This window comes from Arvicanthis niloticus, chromosome 18 (assembly GCF_011762505.2).
Source record: "Arvicanthis niloticus isolate mArvNil1 chromosome 18, mArvNil1.pat.X, whole genome shotgun sequence".
NCBI classification, from domain to species: Eukaryota; Metazoa; Chordata; class Mammalia; order Rodentia; family Muridae; genus Arvicanthis; species Arvicanthis niloticus.
The window spans coordinates 15,244,502-15,261,101 of NC_047675.1; the positions used below are offsets into that span (position 1 = coordinate 15,244,502).

The 16,600-nt window shown below is 48.1% G+C and overlaps 1 protein-coding gene across 6 annotated transcripts in view; it reads right to left on the reverse strand.

Moving 5' to 3' along the window:
* The window catches only part of Znf423 (zinc finger protein 423), a 297,120-nt gene that overhangs the window by 122,908 nt on the left and 157,612 nt on the right, over positions 1-16,600 (reverse strand). Inside the window, exon 1 of one of the 6 annotated variants that reach the window (XM_076915565.1) lies at positions 1,969-2,067. The exons of 4 other annotated variants lie outside the window; for them this stretch is intronic. The gene's annotated coding sequence lies outside the window, so the exon portion shown is untranslated. Of the gene's footprint in view, positions 1-605; positions 720-1,968; positions 2,068-16,600 lie in introns of those variants that run through there. One more of the 6 variants, XM_076915563.1, reaches the window with a different exon arrangement.

The following is a 16,600-nucleotide window of genomic DNA, read 5'->3' on the forward strand; positions in this document are numbered from 1 at the left end:
GACCCCAAGGAAAGAGACCAGGGCCCCTGGCCACACTGCCAGTCTCTAGCCAGCCAGCTGAGTCCTCAGAAAAAAAAAAACAAAAAAAAAAAAAAAAAAAAACCCTCCCACAAGTTGTTCCTGACCCACAGGAAAAGGACAGAGAGCCACACACCCAGCATATGTTCACACAATCACACACATGCACACACACACACACCTACACATTTTACACAATGCTCACAATCCCACTCATCATGTAAGCACATATGATCACAATACCTTACACATAGTTCCCAAAACACACACGTATATGCTCACATGATTACACACAAGAACCCCACACTAGTTTGCCTTTGCTGTGTTACATGTCTGTATACTATACCAGAGTCAGACAACATTCACATTTTGAACGCCATACACTTATGTCTAGACACACACACTACACTGTCACAGACCCAGGGCTCCCCTGGAAGGCTCTCTGTAGTTCTACTACTGTTCCCGCCCACCATGAGAGCTTATTTCAAGGATAAGAGGAGATGGCTAGAGAGTTCCCCCGTAACCAGTACTGGGCAGGCCCCAGTGCCCACCTCCCCACCCCTGCCTCCAAAGCATGAAGGAGTTACCCTAGCTGGCACCACGGGTCCAGCTCCGCCTGATGGAGAACGCTCTCCAAAGCTCCTGTTCTGTGTCTTCCGGCAGTCTCCTCAGCTCTAAAGCCCAGCACCCCCCAGGAACGCCCTCCTGGAGTGAGGGCACCTTCTCTCCTGGGGGCCTCACGTTACAGGCCCTTCGGCCGGGAAGGACGCAGCCGCTACCAGCTTCCTAGATTAGGTGCAGCGGGAGGTGCCTTATCCCTTGTCTATTAATTCCCAGCCTTTGCCAGCTGGGCTCTGAGGGGCACAGACAAAGGGACCCAGGGGAAGAGGTGGATGGAGCTAGGGCTTGCTTGGCCTCTGCCCACTGGCCAGGCTCAACTAGCTTTAGGTTATTTTGATAGCATAGCTCAGAAACACTCCATCTACCACAAATATTCAGAGATACACCAACTCCTGTGTGCCTGGCCCCTACGAAGTGCTTCCGAATCATCTCTGGGGAGGTGGGAGCCAGAGTATTTCCACTGTACACATGGAGGAACTGAGGTGGATCCCAGAAACAGAATCCTGAACCGCCAGTGCTGGGGCTAACACCAGACCCCTTCACTTTCCCAGGCTGGCTTCCTTGAGTGGCAGGCACCTGAGCCGACATTGCCACAGGTAAGGAGGAGAGGTTACATGTGCAAAGCCGCCACAGCAAGCTCTCCTTTGAGTTCTCCCTCAAAAGGACTAAAAGGAGAAATCATTCAGGGGATAGATTTCAGGGAGAGGCCCCCAACGCAGAGAGAAGCCCTCTAACTGGCCGATGGGTGGAAAAACTGAGCAACCAGTAAGATAAAGCCAGGAAGGCGCTATGCCCCTGGGACAAGCCTGAACTAGCATGTTTACTGAAGTCCTTGCTTCCTAAAACCTTCATGCCTTCTGATGACCCTGGCCTTCCAAGCTCCCCCAACTCATCCATACCATGGGAGCTTCTCAACTTCTGAGACTCACTAAGTATATCTAGGAAAAAAGAACCACTGTGAGAGACAGATGAGGAAAGGAATATGAAACCCACTATCTGCTGGCATGTAGTCACAGACAGAGTCCACTCAGGACTGCCCTGGGTGGAAAGCAGATGCAGTGGGCAAGCAAAGTCTGCTGAGAAAATGAACATAGACTTAGCCCTAACTAAAGGACCACACGGTTCTATGGGCTACCTGCAGAGCTGCTGAACTGTATGCTAAAGTGAGCAAGTGTTACAGAGTGCAAATTACACTTCTATAGAGCCGGTAAACAAAAGCAGTATTTTGCCAATAATAATAATTAATTCTAATTAGTGGCACTAGCACTAATTTTAGCAGCTGCATTTATCATTCATGTCCCACACGCCAGCACTCTACATGTCTGTTACCTCAATGAATCTTCTAATCGTCGCAACGTCCATATCTGGCAGTCTCCAGGAGCACCCCATGTTTGAGATGAAGACACTGGTGCTCAGAGGCATGTGCAACCTATTCACCCCACAAAGCTGGATGCCTCATAAGGTTGGGCCCTGCATCTCCTCATCTTGCAGTATCCCATCCTAGGCTAACATAAGCCACTCACCACCTCCACAAAGGGAATCGAGACCTGCCCAGTTGTGCCAAGGTACTGAAAGTTCATTGCGGGGCTGGTTGCTTGGCTTTATTTTCGACAAACAAGTTTCAAAACTAAAGGGAAGTGTATTATTCTCCACCAACAAACCAAGCAACTGCTGAGACTGTAATCATCTGAATTTAAATGAAAATAAGGCTCCTTAAAGTGAAAAGGCACAATCAAGGAAAAGGGGCACATTGACATATGAAGTCCCAAACTGGCTACCCTGCTTACAGCCTGTTATTCAAAATCACTTGGCCCCAGAGGCTCTCCTCCCACCTGCTCCAAGTACATTTTGCACTGGGGGGGCATCTAGCCAAGGGTACCAGAAGAAAACCAGAGGGATGAGCAGGGGCCAAGGCCCCATTGGCTCCACAGGGGCATCGGCAGAGGAAGGGGAGACTCCAGCTCCTCACAGTAAGAAACACCCCTTAAACACGGTTAGCACGAGTGTGACCACCCAGGTACAAGTGTGACCACCCATAAGCAAACATAACTACCCATAAGCAGCACGAGCACACACCCCCTGGCAGGAGTACAGAAAGGGAAGGGAGGAGTGTGGAAACAGCGAAGGGCATCTCAAGGTCCCTTTCCATGTGAACATTCCAGGGTTCAGCAACAAACAGGTTCAAGGAAAGGCCCAATTGCCCAGCTATCTAAACATCTACAAATGGGGGTTTTCTGAGTACAAGTAGGCATTCTTCTAGGACTTTCCATGAGTTAATTTAGTCCTCAACAGTGCAATGAGCTATATGTATTACTGTATTAGTATTACAGGAGAAAAATGACACACAGAAAGACTGACTTGCCCAGTGCAACCCAGCTGCCAGTCAGTAGAGCCAGAAAACAAACCCACTTAATCCTATTCAATTGGTGGCTTCATCCACAATGGTGAGATGGGAGATACAGTGACAAATGCCAGCCCTTCAGCTGTTTCCTCCTTTAGAATAAGCTCCGTCAAAGAACTACTACAAAATGAGGAGAAAAATTACTTTTAAAATGAAGATTAAATTCATTTTAAAATGACTAATCCAGCAAAGAGGTCTGGAAGGGAATGGTTTCTAAGAGACTTCTGTTGTCTGCTGGAGGAAAAGCACGTGCGCGCGCGCGCGCGCACACACACACACACACACACACCATAAAAGAGGAGGGAATTTTGATGAAAATTCAATCAAGTACAAAAAAAAAAAAAAGATTAACTGGGCTTTTGAACATATCTGCAATATAAGCAAGTGGATCTCGGGCAGTATGTGATCAAAACAAGTGCAATAGACCAAGGCTTCCACAAATGTACCTGACAGTGGCAGGTAACTTGGAACAGCCACCCAGGAAGGCAGGGGGCAAGGTTCATAGCTCCTCCCATCAGAGAACACCAGGGAGCTGCTACAGAGGGTGCTAGGACCCAGGAGGGAGTGTTACCAGCCCTAGGATCCACAAGAGTAAGCCAAAAGTAACTATCCTGCTGGAAAAGGAGAAAGTGACTCTCCAGCACAGAGATAAAGGGATAGCCCTGAACAGAACATATTGGGGGTCCATGCTTCAGAAACAAGAGGAGTATAGCTGAAACCCAAGAAGTTCTGGGTCTCCAGGACATTGCTAGGCTGGGAAGTTCCATCCATGTGATTAAAGAATGAACTCAATTGGTGACAGGCAAAGGAGCGTGGGAATGGGATGGTCTCAGGACACGGAACTATTGGAAAAAAGGTCTCCTCAGGTTCCTCCTCTAAGGAAGGTGCTATCCATCCTCACGGAGCTATAAGGCGGAATCTCCCAAATGCTGATGTCAGTGCAAAGACAAAAGAACATGGTAAATCCTATGCGGTTTCACTGAGGTCCCGGCCAGATCAGCTCTAACCTCAGCTGATGGGAGGCCTGCCCTAAGCACACAGAAAGCTACCTGGGTGCTCAGGAGAGCACAGCCGTCTGCACTCCCCAAGGCGAGCAAGACCTACATGCGTGAGCTGTAAGGTTCGTACAAACGGCTTCCCTCTGAGGCAGTCAGGACTGAAATAAGTGATTTCCAGACACAAAAGGAAGACACCCAGTGTGGGGAACCTGGGGCGTCCCTGCCTTCCTTTCATGCAGTGAGAACACATGAACCTGAGAGTTGCTGGGCCTGGTCCTCAGAGGTGAGAGTAGCTCATGCTGGTTGGCTTTAAAGTCACCACGCCTTCCTGAACCAATAGCATCCCTGTACTGTGGGTGGACTGGGGCAGCTGAGGCTCTTTCCTGGAACTGCTTCCGAGATTCAGCAACGCAAGTTCCCCAAAAGCCCAAAGCTCCCAGCACACGACCCTAGGTGTTTTGTGGCTTTCCTGGGTAAACTCAAAAAACATCTGTCAAGACCAAAGACATCATCGAGTCCAAGTTGGCCTACAAATGGGTGCATTGAGCCACTTTCTCCTGATGTTTGCACATGTGGCTGATGACACTTGTTGATTGTTTCTAAGAGTATGTACAGTTAGCACAGGAAAGAGTAGAGATTGGACTCTCCAGGAAGAGTCTTATGATATCCCACTCCTAGAAGAAGTGTTAACAGCTCTATTTCCATGGACCTAATATCTTATATCTTGTTCTATTTCTTCACCATGACTCAAGTCAAGACCTGTGTGTCATTACAGCCATTTTTGCTCCACCTCATGGTGGCCAAGGTCATGTTAAATCTGAAGGAAGTAGCTATGACATCTCAGGCAGATAGTTGCCATTGGTAAAGCTGGCACAGCTGGATCCTGGGCAATCTTGGTGGTGGCGAAGCACACTAGACTAGGGGCTGCTGTCAAACACCCATGAAGGCAGCCAAACGGGCTGCCTACAGTACCTGAACAGAACCAAACTGGGATATGGTATTAGGCAAAAGCAAAATATTTATCTCTTAACCCCTAGAATGTATGTCTGTGAGACTTCCACAGCATGTAACCTGGGGTGCTGACTAGCTGACCTTAACATACAGAGATGATTCTGGAAAACCTGGGAGAGGCCTCTGGAGTCACTGGGTCTTTGAATGTGGAAAGGGGATGCAGAAATATGGCCAGATGCTGTATGAGAACAGCCAATCTATTGTTCTGGATCAGCATTGATCCACTGTGGCTGGGGTTGAAGACACATGGGTGGATGAATGTGGTGACCCTACCCATGGCAACAGTTCACTGCCATCACCTTGATCTTTGGCCTTCCTGTTTATCAGACCCCTGACCACCAGAACCATGGGTGACTTTCTATTGTTTTTAGTTACAGTGTATGTGAGGATTTGTCACAGTGGCAATAAGAAACAGTATGGCGCTGGGTGGCAGCAGTGGGGTGCCCCCAGAACAAATACATGGCGGTAGGAAAGTCACTCAAGAGCTGGACAGTGGCCATGAGCTTAAAAAAATATTTTTTATAAATGGGCAGACAGCCTTATGCAGGTTAAGTAAAATCCTGGTATTGATGTCCCCTAGGGCAGACTTTGGAAAAAGAAAGTAGTATCTTCCTGAAAACTGAAATCACCTTTGACCAAAATCCTAACCCAGCACGAGCCAGAGGCTAGGATACTGGAGGTTCTTCCAGATGAGGCACTGTGCTCTCAGAAAATAAAGGAAAATAAATAGAAAAGAAAATAAACATGGCTATGCAGAGGCAGGAGAGTGCCCCGCCTCTGTCTGGGAAGAAGAGCCTATGATGGGAAAACACGGGATTTATCTAGATTTCCGAGCAGAATGTTGAAGGTGTTTCCTGGTTTCTTCTTGCAGCCTACAGTAGGAAAGGGAAGAGAGAGACTGAAAGCAGAACTGTTCAAAAGAAACCAGGAAGCATCCTTGGGAAATTCTCTTGTTGTAAAAGGACCATATGACCTTTATTTTAGGAAAGCAATACTCCAGAGAAATGACCAAGGGTGTGGCTGCGCATCCTGCTGGCATCTCGGGACAATCAAGAGGTCAGTGTTGACTCACACAGAACACATTTTTTTAAGAGATGAAGGGTGTGATTCTCAGATCTCCGCCGAACAAAACAGTGTCTGGGAGATTTAGGAGTACTGTCCTCGAGCCATCGCAACAGAACCCGAGGGCAGAGACGGAATTCTCTAGAAACTGCTTCTGAAGGAGCCTCTTGTCTAAAAGAGCAATTCCCCATGAAATACCCAGGATAGCCACGAGGGTCTTGAAATTTTTATACCAGCAGAAACTCTGCCAGGTTAGCCCAACAGGAAGGGAGATTACAAGTTGAAAGGTGTCCATCACACGCCCAACCGTCTTACAAGCGGGAACCAAGAGAGTTCAGCTCAGCTGAAAACATGTGCTACCTTTTGTAGATAGAAAGGATGATTCAAAGGGTGGAGCTCAAGTCCAGAGGGCGGAGCTATGAGCTATCAAGTATGAGATCACTGCTGGACCAGGCTCAGACCTGACACCTTAAACTCATACGCAAGGATTCCCTGTCTTGCTGTGTGTATGTTTTTTCTCTCTCTCTCTCTTAAAAGACAGACCCAGATAAACACATCTCTAAAAGCCTTGACAGTTCTTGTCATACAATCAGTTGTTAAAGTCTGTTCTGATTACAGGAGAGTCCAGCAGTCGGTACCTCCGCTCTGTGCCCCCTCCCAGTTTGTGTGTATTTTCTTTTTAGGATATTTTGTTGAGCCTGTTCTATATCCCAGGTTTCTTGGGGGCAGAAGGAACCTAGCATTGTTGGATTTCTATAGTGGTATCTACCCAATCTTTATTTATTTGTTATTATCTGTTGACATTCTAAAACAACTTTTGACTGATTTTTAAAAATATTCCAAACAGAAGAGAAAGAAAAGACAAGTAAAAAAAAAAGAAAAGATGCCTTCCATGTCAGGGGTTGATTTTATTTTCCTAAATCCATAGATTGGGGTATATTGAAAGAATAGGAGCCCTGCTCCCAGAATGCCCACACCAGGAAAGAGATGCACATAGCTAGGTCATCTGAGCAACCCACGAGGCTACTGTGGCCAACTTGGCCCCTTGAAATTGTGAGTTAGAATCATGTTTTCAGCAAAGACAGCTGCAACTACAACTTGTCCATGCCTTCCCTAGGGAGTTCAGAGTCTTTCTGGATATGATGTCATCATTGTCCCCAATGAGGCTGCAGCAAGGAAAGGCAGGGACCATTCTCAAGCCTCAGGGTGAGAGTCTCTTGGGGATGGAGATGGGCAGGCAGAGGTCAGCAGCCTTTGAAAGCTGGGAAAAATCACTCACATCATCCGAGGATGGGAGTCTCACCTCTGCTTCACCACACAGGTACACCTGGGCACATAGCTCTGAGACCCTTCAGTCCCTCAACAGAATGACACCCAATGCCAGTCACTCCCTTTCCCTGCCATCTCTGGGGGTGCCAGAACATCATAAAACACCAAATAGCTGTCATCAAGGGCCTTAATAAGCCTTCCAAAGAGCCAGGCTTAAAGAAACAAAACACATTTAATCCTGGCACTCAGAAGGCAGAGGCAGATGGATCTCTGTGAGTTCAAGGTCAGTCTGGTCTACATCGGAAGTTTGGGATAGCCAAGATTACACACTAAGACCTGTCTCAAAGAAAGAAAGAAAGAAAGAAAGAAAGAAAGAAAGAAGACAGACAGACAACTGTAGACAGCAGAGCTCTGGACTAACACAGGCTTGCTCCGAACTAAGAAGTGCCACGGCTCATCAGCTGTGTGACCCTGGGCAAGCTACTGCACCTCTCTGTAAGATGGGATAACAAAATCAGCCTGGCTCAGACGTTTGTGTTTTAAAGGTTGGCGAAAGAAAACAAAGGAGGCCAGAGAGACAGCTCAGTAGTTAGAGCACTTGCTGTTCTTGCAGAAGACCTGGGTTTGGTTTCCAGTGCCCACATGGTGGTGGCTCACATGGAGTTACAGATCTGTAACTCCAGTTCCAGGGGATCCTACACCCTCTTCTGGCCTACTTGGATATTTTACACACATGTAGTGTTCATACATACATATAGGCAAAACAATCATATATGTAAAATAAAAGCAAGAAATGGAGGCCCCAGGTAGCTTAGGAGTCAGCAGTGCCAATCTGAAGCCCACCACTGAAGTGACAGCAACACCGTCTAAGGCAACACCATCTGTTGGTGGTGCATTTGCTTCTTCAGGCACCCTGTAATGAGCTCAATGGCTGCCAAGCTTTTCAGCATCCCAGAAGAAAACCCAGTTTCCCATCTAGCAACTGCCCCCCTTCATATTCATAGGAGGTCATGGATGAAGGACTCAAGAGAGGTACCATAAAGCCGATGTGGCTTTTCCTCAACGGAAGCAGTAGAAATGGCATCCTGAACAGAAAGGCCACAGGCCACCATAGCCCCCTCCCACCAGGCGCTCTGAGGGACATGCAGTTAGTTATTGGGCATTTTGGGAAGATCAATGCATTTACAAATCGTCACTTCTGAATGATTTTCAAAAGTCCACCTTCACTCCTGGCCATCCCTGGAGGAGGCTGGAAATGTCCCTAGAGGCATGGCTCCCCTTCTGAGCAAGGACACTTGCTTCCTGGCATGCCCATACCCAGGACTTCCCTACTTTGATCCCTGTGGCCTAGACCCAAAACATATTTGCATTCCCAGCAGCCGACCAGCCAGCAACTGGGCTGACCCCACGCTGGATCCACCATATCCCATTCATCTGACATTATGCAAGTTCATTACCCTGACATAGTTCTACAGATAAGACTCGGTTTTCTCCTCTGTACAATGGGGCAATAACAGCCTTGACTACAGTTATTCTACAGATAAATTGAGTGTTTGTGAAATGTTTCCCATGATCAGTGCTCTGTAAGGGATGCAAGAACCATTGTTGATGATTCCCAACTCACCGTAAGATGGTCATGTGATAGAGAAGAAGCTTTGGCAGTTTCAGTGGCCAAGAGACAGTGAGGGGGATTATCTCCCTGAGTCATGGTGGCTATCTAGCAAAGGAGAACTGAGCTGAAGACCACAAGGACCTACAGATGCTGGTTTTCAAGGCAAAAGAAATGACCTATATGGAAATGAGAGGTAGCCCTGACTTTGCAACCCCAGGACACCATCTGAAAGGGACTTTTGAGACCACCCAGCCCAACACACTCATGACTGATGGCAAAAATCAAGACCCCGGCAGCCCTGCAATGGCTTGTACTTCATCCACCCTGTGTGGCAACACAGGAGCTGCCATTCCCAAAACCCCCAGACTCATAGAGCAAGGCAGGAATCAGCAGTATCTTTCCCTTAAAACCTCCGACCTGGCAGAACACACAGCTGCTGGCTGCACCAGTCCTTAGACAACTTTACTTAGCACTGACACTATAAATGCAATCGTGTTTTCATTGTACTGCAGAAATTAAATAGACAAGGGGGAAAAATGACAATACTTGTCACCTCATCCTAGAGCTGGCCTTGACCAAACTTCTCAAAGAGGAGAATCTCAATCCATCCTACCAGCCATAGAGGTGGCTCCCCAGAGAGTGGGCACCGAAAGGCCAGGGGCTCTTGCAAACTGCACTGCTCTGCTTGCTCGCACAAGGAGCCAGCACCCTGTTAAGTCATCTCCTTGAGCTTCAAGAAGCCATGCACAGGGCGCCCTGCTGACTAGAGAAAAAACAGCGTGCTTTCAGCTTGAATCACTGTTTTTCTTCGCTCCCTTTGGAGATCGGCAGAGCCCACATTCGGCCACGTTCATGGACCTGGGACTGTAGACAGCTGCGCTCTAATTACATGTAAAGTGTACCAAAACATCCCTTTTATCACAGACTGGAAATCTGTTAGCATCTGTCTCTCCTTTGTTTCTTCCACAAGATACAAGCTTGTTTCTACATTTTTCTCACCTGTAGCGGTGATTAAAATTCATTATAAATGAAAGGAGTGAACAGAGAAACAAGTTCCTCTGTGTACCGTTCTAAACTCAAATTAGAAACAGCTGTTTGCTAATTCATGCAGCGATGTTTTGTCGTGCTCTGTGAATCAATAATAACTCACCCTATTGCTGCAGAAAATTTTTGGATAATCCATATATTTAACGCGGCATTGGGTTCTCCAGACACAGAAGCTCTTAGCAAAGCAGGCAGGCAGGAGGGGACTTAAACTGACACTCTGGTGACAGCTCCCATACCCCCATCCCAGATAATCTCAAACTCAGAGCCACCTGGCGTCTCTCTCCCAGAAGGAACCACCAAAATGGTCTCACTCTCTCTGGAATCACAGAAAGAAAAAAGGGGAGAGAAAGAGAGAGAGAGAGAGAGAGAGAGAGAGAGAGAGAGAGAGAGAGAGAGAAAGAGAGAGCGAGAGAGAGAGGAGGGGAGGGGAGGGGAGGGGAGGGGAGGGGAGGGGAGGAGAGGAGAGGAGAAGAGAGGAGAGGAGAGGGGAGAGGAGAGGAGAGGAGAGGAGGGAGAGGAGAGAGAGGAGAGAGAGAGAGAGAGAGAGAGGAAGAAGAAAAAAGAGGGGAGAGGAGAGAAGGGAGAAGAGAGCGAGAGAGAGGAGAGAGAGAAGAGAGAGGAAAGAGAGGGGCAGGGAAAGAGAGAGGGGAGATGGAGGGGGAGGGAAGAAGAGAAGGAAGGAAAGAAGGAAGGAAGAAAAAGTCAATTCTGATTAAACAACCACATACTTTCTCCAGCCGCTGGAGGGAAGAGGAAAATTAAAAGTCTAATTGGTACCCAGAACAATTTAAAACAGTTAAGTATAGGTGAAGCTTTCCTTGAGAAAACAATCATCTGGTTGAGATTAGGCTGTTTGCATAGCATGCTACCAGTGCTTGAGTCTGAGCAAGAAGCCAGAATTGCTGTCCAGAAGCCCACAGAAGCTGTGGGAGGCATGTGGGTATGCCCTGCACCAGCTCCTGGGACAAGCATACAGCAGGCAGAGCTGTGCCCCCAGAGGTGATGGAGGGAGCAGATGTTCTTTCTCCTCTTTAGAGAAGGGGGTAGCTAAGCCTCTGGAGGCCTCTGCTGCTCCCTGGCCCACCACCTTGCTCTGTCTTGGCTAACACAAGCTGTCCTTTGAGACACTGCCTCCAGGAAGCTCTCCCCAACAACATCGGCAGATGTCTGTATATGGATGCTTGAGGTACCCGTGTCCCCTGCACACTTTTGGGTTACACTGACCAGCATAGTGCTATGCTCTTCATAAATGAGTTTTACATATGAGAATCTTCACTGGCACCCTGGGCAGTGACCCCATTCCCTATGGATCTTTGTTTACAGCTTAGAAATTCAGGACTCAGAAAGAGCCAGAACCTGAGTTCCATGACACTTGAAGAAAATGACCTCCACTGTATGCAGAAAACCTTAGCTGAGACTGCTTCAGTTGTACAGCAACTGTGTCCAGGTGATGATGCCCACCAAGGATGCCCTCTACTGGTCATGTAGCCCAACCTGATGCTCAGGGCCCTCTCTGTCTCCGCCCCAGCATCCCAAAGATGCCCTGTGTGAATCTACCGGGCCACAGCTTCTCACTCCCCACTCACTTGAATCTTCAGAGGATAGAGCAATCCAGTGTCCCTGGACTCTACAGAGCCCAGACTCTGGTGAGTTTCAACTGGAAAACTGGACAGAGCTTTTCCTAGAGAAGTCCATGTCACCAGACAGTGCCAACCACAGACAGGATCAGAAAAACATAAAAAGGTATTTTGAGAGGCAGGACATTCTTAAATTGGGATATGAAGACCTGGTAGATTCGGCATAGGTTTTCTCCAAAACATAGGGTACCTGGCCTGTGATGACAGGAGAGGGTGTCAAGATGCTCTTAGTGACACTGATACAGACTTAGTGATGGCTCTTCAGCTCTCTCTGCAATATTGGGGAAAGGCCAAAGGCAATATTACTCCATTTGACTTTGTCTCAGGGAAGGAGACTAGACCCAGACTGGGCATTCTAGAAGGCCCCTGGCTGCTATCATAGGATCATGGGATCTCTTTGATTTTGTTTTTTATTTACTTTGTTTGTTTCGAGACGGGGTCTCACTGTGTAGCTCTGGCTGTCATGGAACTCACTATGTAGACTAGGCTAGCTGCAAATTCAGAAATCCATCCGCCTCTACTTCCTGAGGTCTAAAGGCAGGTGGACACTACTATGTCTGGATATTTTTCATTTACTTTCAAGTTCCCCATCAGTTTAGAGCCAACGGCTGGGTTCCACTTGTAGAACAAAATCAGTGAATTTGTCTAAGTGTGAAAAGTGGGTGGCCCTGAAGGGAAGTACCACCTAAATCACAGCACCGATACCAGGATACAAAGGCTGCAAAACGCCCAGAAGAGGTGAGAACATACCCAGAGGGAATGAGGAAGACAGCCTCCGGAGAAAATGAGAGTAAAGCTGGTGAACTCGTATTGCTCCTAAGTAGCAAGCTGTCCGTTGATCTGCCACAGGAGGAGGAGGAGGAGGATGCAAAAGGGTTGACACCTTGAGTATTAAGCATTGAAGCCCCAAAGTACAGTTCACAGTACTGGGGAGCCACTATGACATCAGAACAAACTGACCATAAGTGGGTTCCAAGGAGGAGTCACCAGCCTGGGAGCAGAGCCCACTTCCAAGAGCTCTAACTACAGTGATCTGGCGTAGTGTTGACCAAGGGACCAAGTGTGCAAACCACTGTGCACAGCAGCCGCACCCACAGCTAGGACCTCTATTACCTCTACTGTGTGTCCCAGAAGGGGACACACAATCCCTCAGTGAGCTCCCTACTGGAGCCAGTGTTTTCTCGTCTTAGAATGAAACACCATGGCCCGAGTCTATAGACAGGATGACCCAAAAGACACATCTTTGACTGCAGAAAGATGTGTTCTCTCAGGAGTGTGGTAGGTGCACAGTTTCAGATCACCGCGTTCATCACTAGTCCACCTGGCTTTCCAGCAGAGGTTATAACCCTGAAGCCACAAATATCACACTGGGGTGCAAGGTGACCCTAGGTCTCTCCATTATCACCCAGGCAAGCCTCCAACTCTCAAAGACACAGCCTCCATCCACCTGCCCTAACTGGAGACTAAAAGCAACAACGTTCTATTTACTTGGGTTGGTTTGGGGTTTTTTGGGTTTTTTTTGTTTTTTTTTGTTTGTTTTTTGTTTTTTTGTTTTTTTTCACACAGAATCTCAAAATATAACCACGACTGACTCGGAATTCTATATGTAGACAGAGTTGGCCTTGAAATCAAAGAGAGCCACCTGCCTCAGACTCCTAAGTGCTAGGATTAAAGATGTGCCACTATGCTCAGCTAGGCCTCCTTGAATGATTGATCCCCCTGCCACTACCTCTCAATTGCTAGGACTACAGACCCCTGTAAATCAGAGGCTGTGATTCCCAGCCTGCATCCCTTCCTTGGAAACAGCTCTTTCTCAGGTCCATTTTACCCTACAATGCCTGCAGCTGAGGGTTCCCAGACTCTGTGGAGCCAATAGGCTAGATGGTCATGCCACAGTTGTTCCTTAGCCCAGGTGAACCCCAGCCCTGTCGCCCACCCCTCAGTCATTGACAGTCCTGGGCATACACTGAGGAAGCCTGGGTCCTGGGCCCTTAAAGTGAACAGAAGTGATACCACAGTGTGTGGCCAGCACAGATCAGCTCCTTCAGGGAACATGCACATAACGAGGTGCCCATGAAGGACCTGGGTACTCTGAAGGGAGAGCAAACTATGCTACCAGCCTGCTACCCCCCACAGGACTCCATCCTAGCATCCGTCCAGTACAGATTACTGAAAGGCTCTCTATGCTCACAGAAGGTGCCAGACGGAGGTCATAGGCAGAGCACAGTAAGGAGACTACACAGGCTCAGGTCCCTGCAGGGCTATACTCCTAGAGGAAGCCAGGCAATGGCAGTTGTCAACACTAAAATGACCTCTTCAGGTCAGGCCATCCTCAGAATACAGCATATCGGACTCCTGCCTTTGCCTCTCACCCAGCTTCTCCAGCATTTTCTGAGCACCACAGGTATGGGGAAACACTGGGTCATAGTCTCCTGGCTCTTCTTCAAAACATAGCTGGCTTATGTCACTTTCTTACCAGAGATGTAGACAGACGTGACCGATAGAGAGCAGCGCTCAGTGGCCAGCATGGACCCGCTTCCCAGATGAGCAAATTGAATACAAAGGCCAAGGGATTCCCATCATAGCCAATGACTGCTTCAGCTGGAATTGCTGCTACACTGGGCAGTCTGAGAATCAGGGTATGATGACTCAACCCCATGCAGCTCTCTCCCATCTCAAAATTTAGGGTAGTTAATACCCCCAACATGATCTTTAACTGAAAGGACCCAGGGAGCCAGTAGTCACCCAAAGAGACATTCATAGTCATGCTGCTAGGATGAAGGTTCAGCAAAATGGAGCCTGGTGATTTCCAACTGCACCCCAAACAGGCTTGCCCCTCCCCTTGCCTCTGGGTCACAGAATCTACCGCACAACCTTGCCTCGGGCTCCAGGTTCAGACAGCCTATCCAAAGTACGTGCCCGAGGTAGCACAGTGTGTGTTGGGGGTGTGCAGAGAGCTGTCACTTCTTATGGTGTCTGTTCTCACATAGGTTTACCTGTTGAAGTCACACTAAGGGGCCTCCTACAAGATTTGTGTCCTAGTACTACAGATCAGCTTAGTCCTTTAAATTGCCATAGCAGTGACAGTACTGCCTACCTAAGGCCAGTCCTAAATCATGACATGGAAAAAATTGATGTGTTATTCTCATAATGCCAATTAAAATAAATGCATTGTAGCAAAAACAAACAAACAAACAAACAAACAAACAAAACTGGGCAAGTTGCCCAAAATTGGGGTATACATTATTACAAATGGCCTGGGGAAAACCCTGGAAGGCCTGTGTCCCACATCTAGAAATGTTCCCTCCCCCCTTCCAAGACACAAGTGTCACATAGCCAGCAACATGCCTGGATTACCACCAGAACCTCAGCAAATCACACCTGTCAGAAGCAGGAAAGAGAGAGGCTCTGCATGGAAGGAACAGGGAAGAGGAGAGACGGGGGAGCCTGGGGTTCTGGGATGTGCTGGTGACAGCCCACAGCCACTCTGCAGGCTCTGTTCAGCCTTTGTGCTCAGCAGAGAAATGTTCCATTCTCTCTATATTTTCACATTGCAGCCTCCAGAAAATCTGCCACCCCGGGCTTTACTGCTGAGCTGTAGAGCTTCTGGGATGGAAGGATTGAAGGCTGCTCCACCCCACCCATATCAGCACCACCGCTGAGCATGCACTGTGTGTCAAGCATTTGAACCCCTAGTCTTTTGTGTTCTGCTAGTTCAAATGCAATCAGACTGTGTCCTCCTTTCACTAGACACATTTTACAGATGAGAAAACTGAGGCTGGAAGTAGCCTGTACGTACTAGAAAAATGAGGCTCCTGCGGTAGGGGTAGGACAACCTTCCCCAGTACAGAGGCCAGCAAGGTGTGGGGGATCCAGCTGCCTGCCCACATGAAATTCTGTTGTCACTGGATCTGCAGGGCTGTCACTCACCACTCGGATAACCTCGGTGCCTGCTCAGAGTAGTCCATAGGCATCACTGAGTGCAGCACTACCACACCTTTGCACGGAGCCACCTGTCAGTAACAGTGCAGGCTAGAGCTGAGTGAGCCTCAACAACACTGCAATCACAGTGCTTCTCCTAGAGCACATCTCCTGATGGGCTACGAGGAATCGCACAGGCTACCTTCCGACAGCCTAAAGAAGCCAGGCTTCCCTGACTCCTGGGGCCTCACAGGCAAAACACTCTGGTGGATGGGTGGATGGGTGGATGGATGGATGGATGGATGGATGGATGGATGGAGGCAGGCATTAATGACAGAGCCCCAGCCTATAAGAAGCAGTTGCTAACTAAGGGATGTATATATGAATGAATGTATGTATTTATGGTTGGATGGATAAGGCATTATAGTCTGTGACTTGATCCAAAAAAAAGACATTTTTATATTAATGGTATGAATGAATACCTGTATGCAAGAATAAGAAAATGAGCAAATGATGGATAAACGAGATTCACCACAGAGAAGAAGCAAGGAGCTAGCAAGCCAAGATGGACCCTGAAAGGTAGAAGCTGAGGAATTTTGACCTTGACTATTCAGACTGCCTGGGCCCAAGGGGTCTGCCAAGCGTGGAGCGCCCACATTTAAGGCAGAATGCAATTAGAGCAGTTTTCTGTGTGACCTGCATTTGCCTTCTTTTATTTAAAAAGGGCAGGGGTGAGGGGGTAGTAAGGGAGTGGTGGGGACAGTGGAGAAGGAACAACCCCACTGCTGGCCAAAGCCTCAACCTCTAGAGAGAGATCATTAAAACAAAGGAGACACCAGGCAGGGAGGGGGCTCCTGTTTGCTCAGACCAGAGCAGAACAAAACAGCCTTAATAAGATAATAAGCTGAGATTCCCTCCTCTTAAAGACACACACGCGGCAGTGAGACTCAGAGGTGGGGCACACATTTAGTTTTCCAGTAAAGCCACTGAAGTGGTGGTCTCT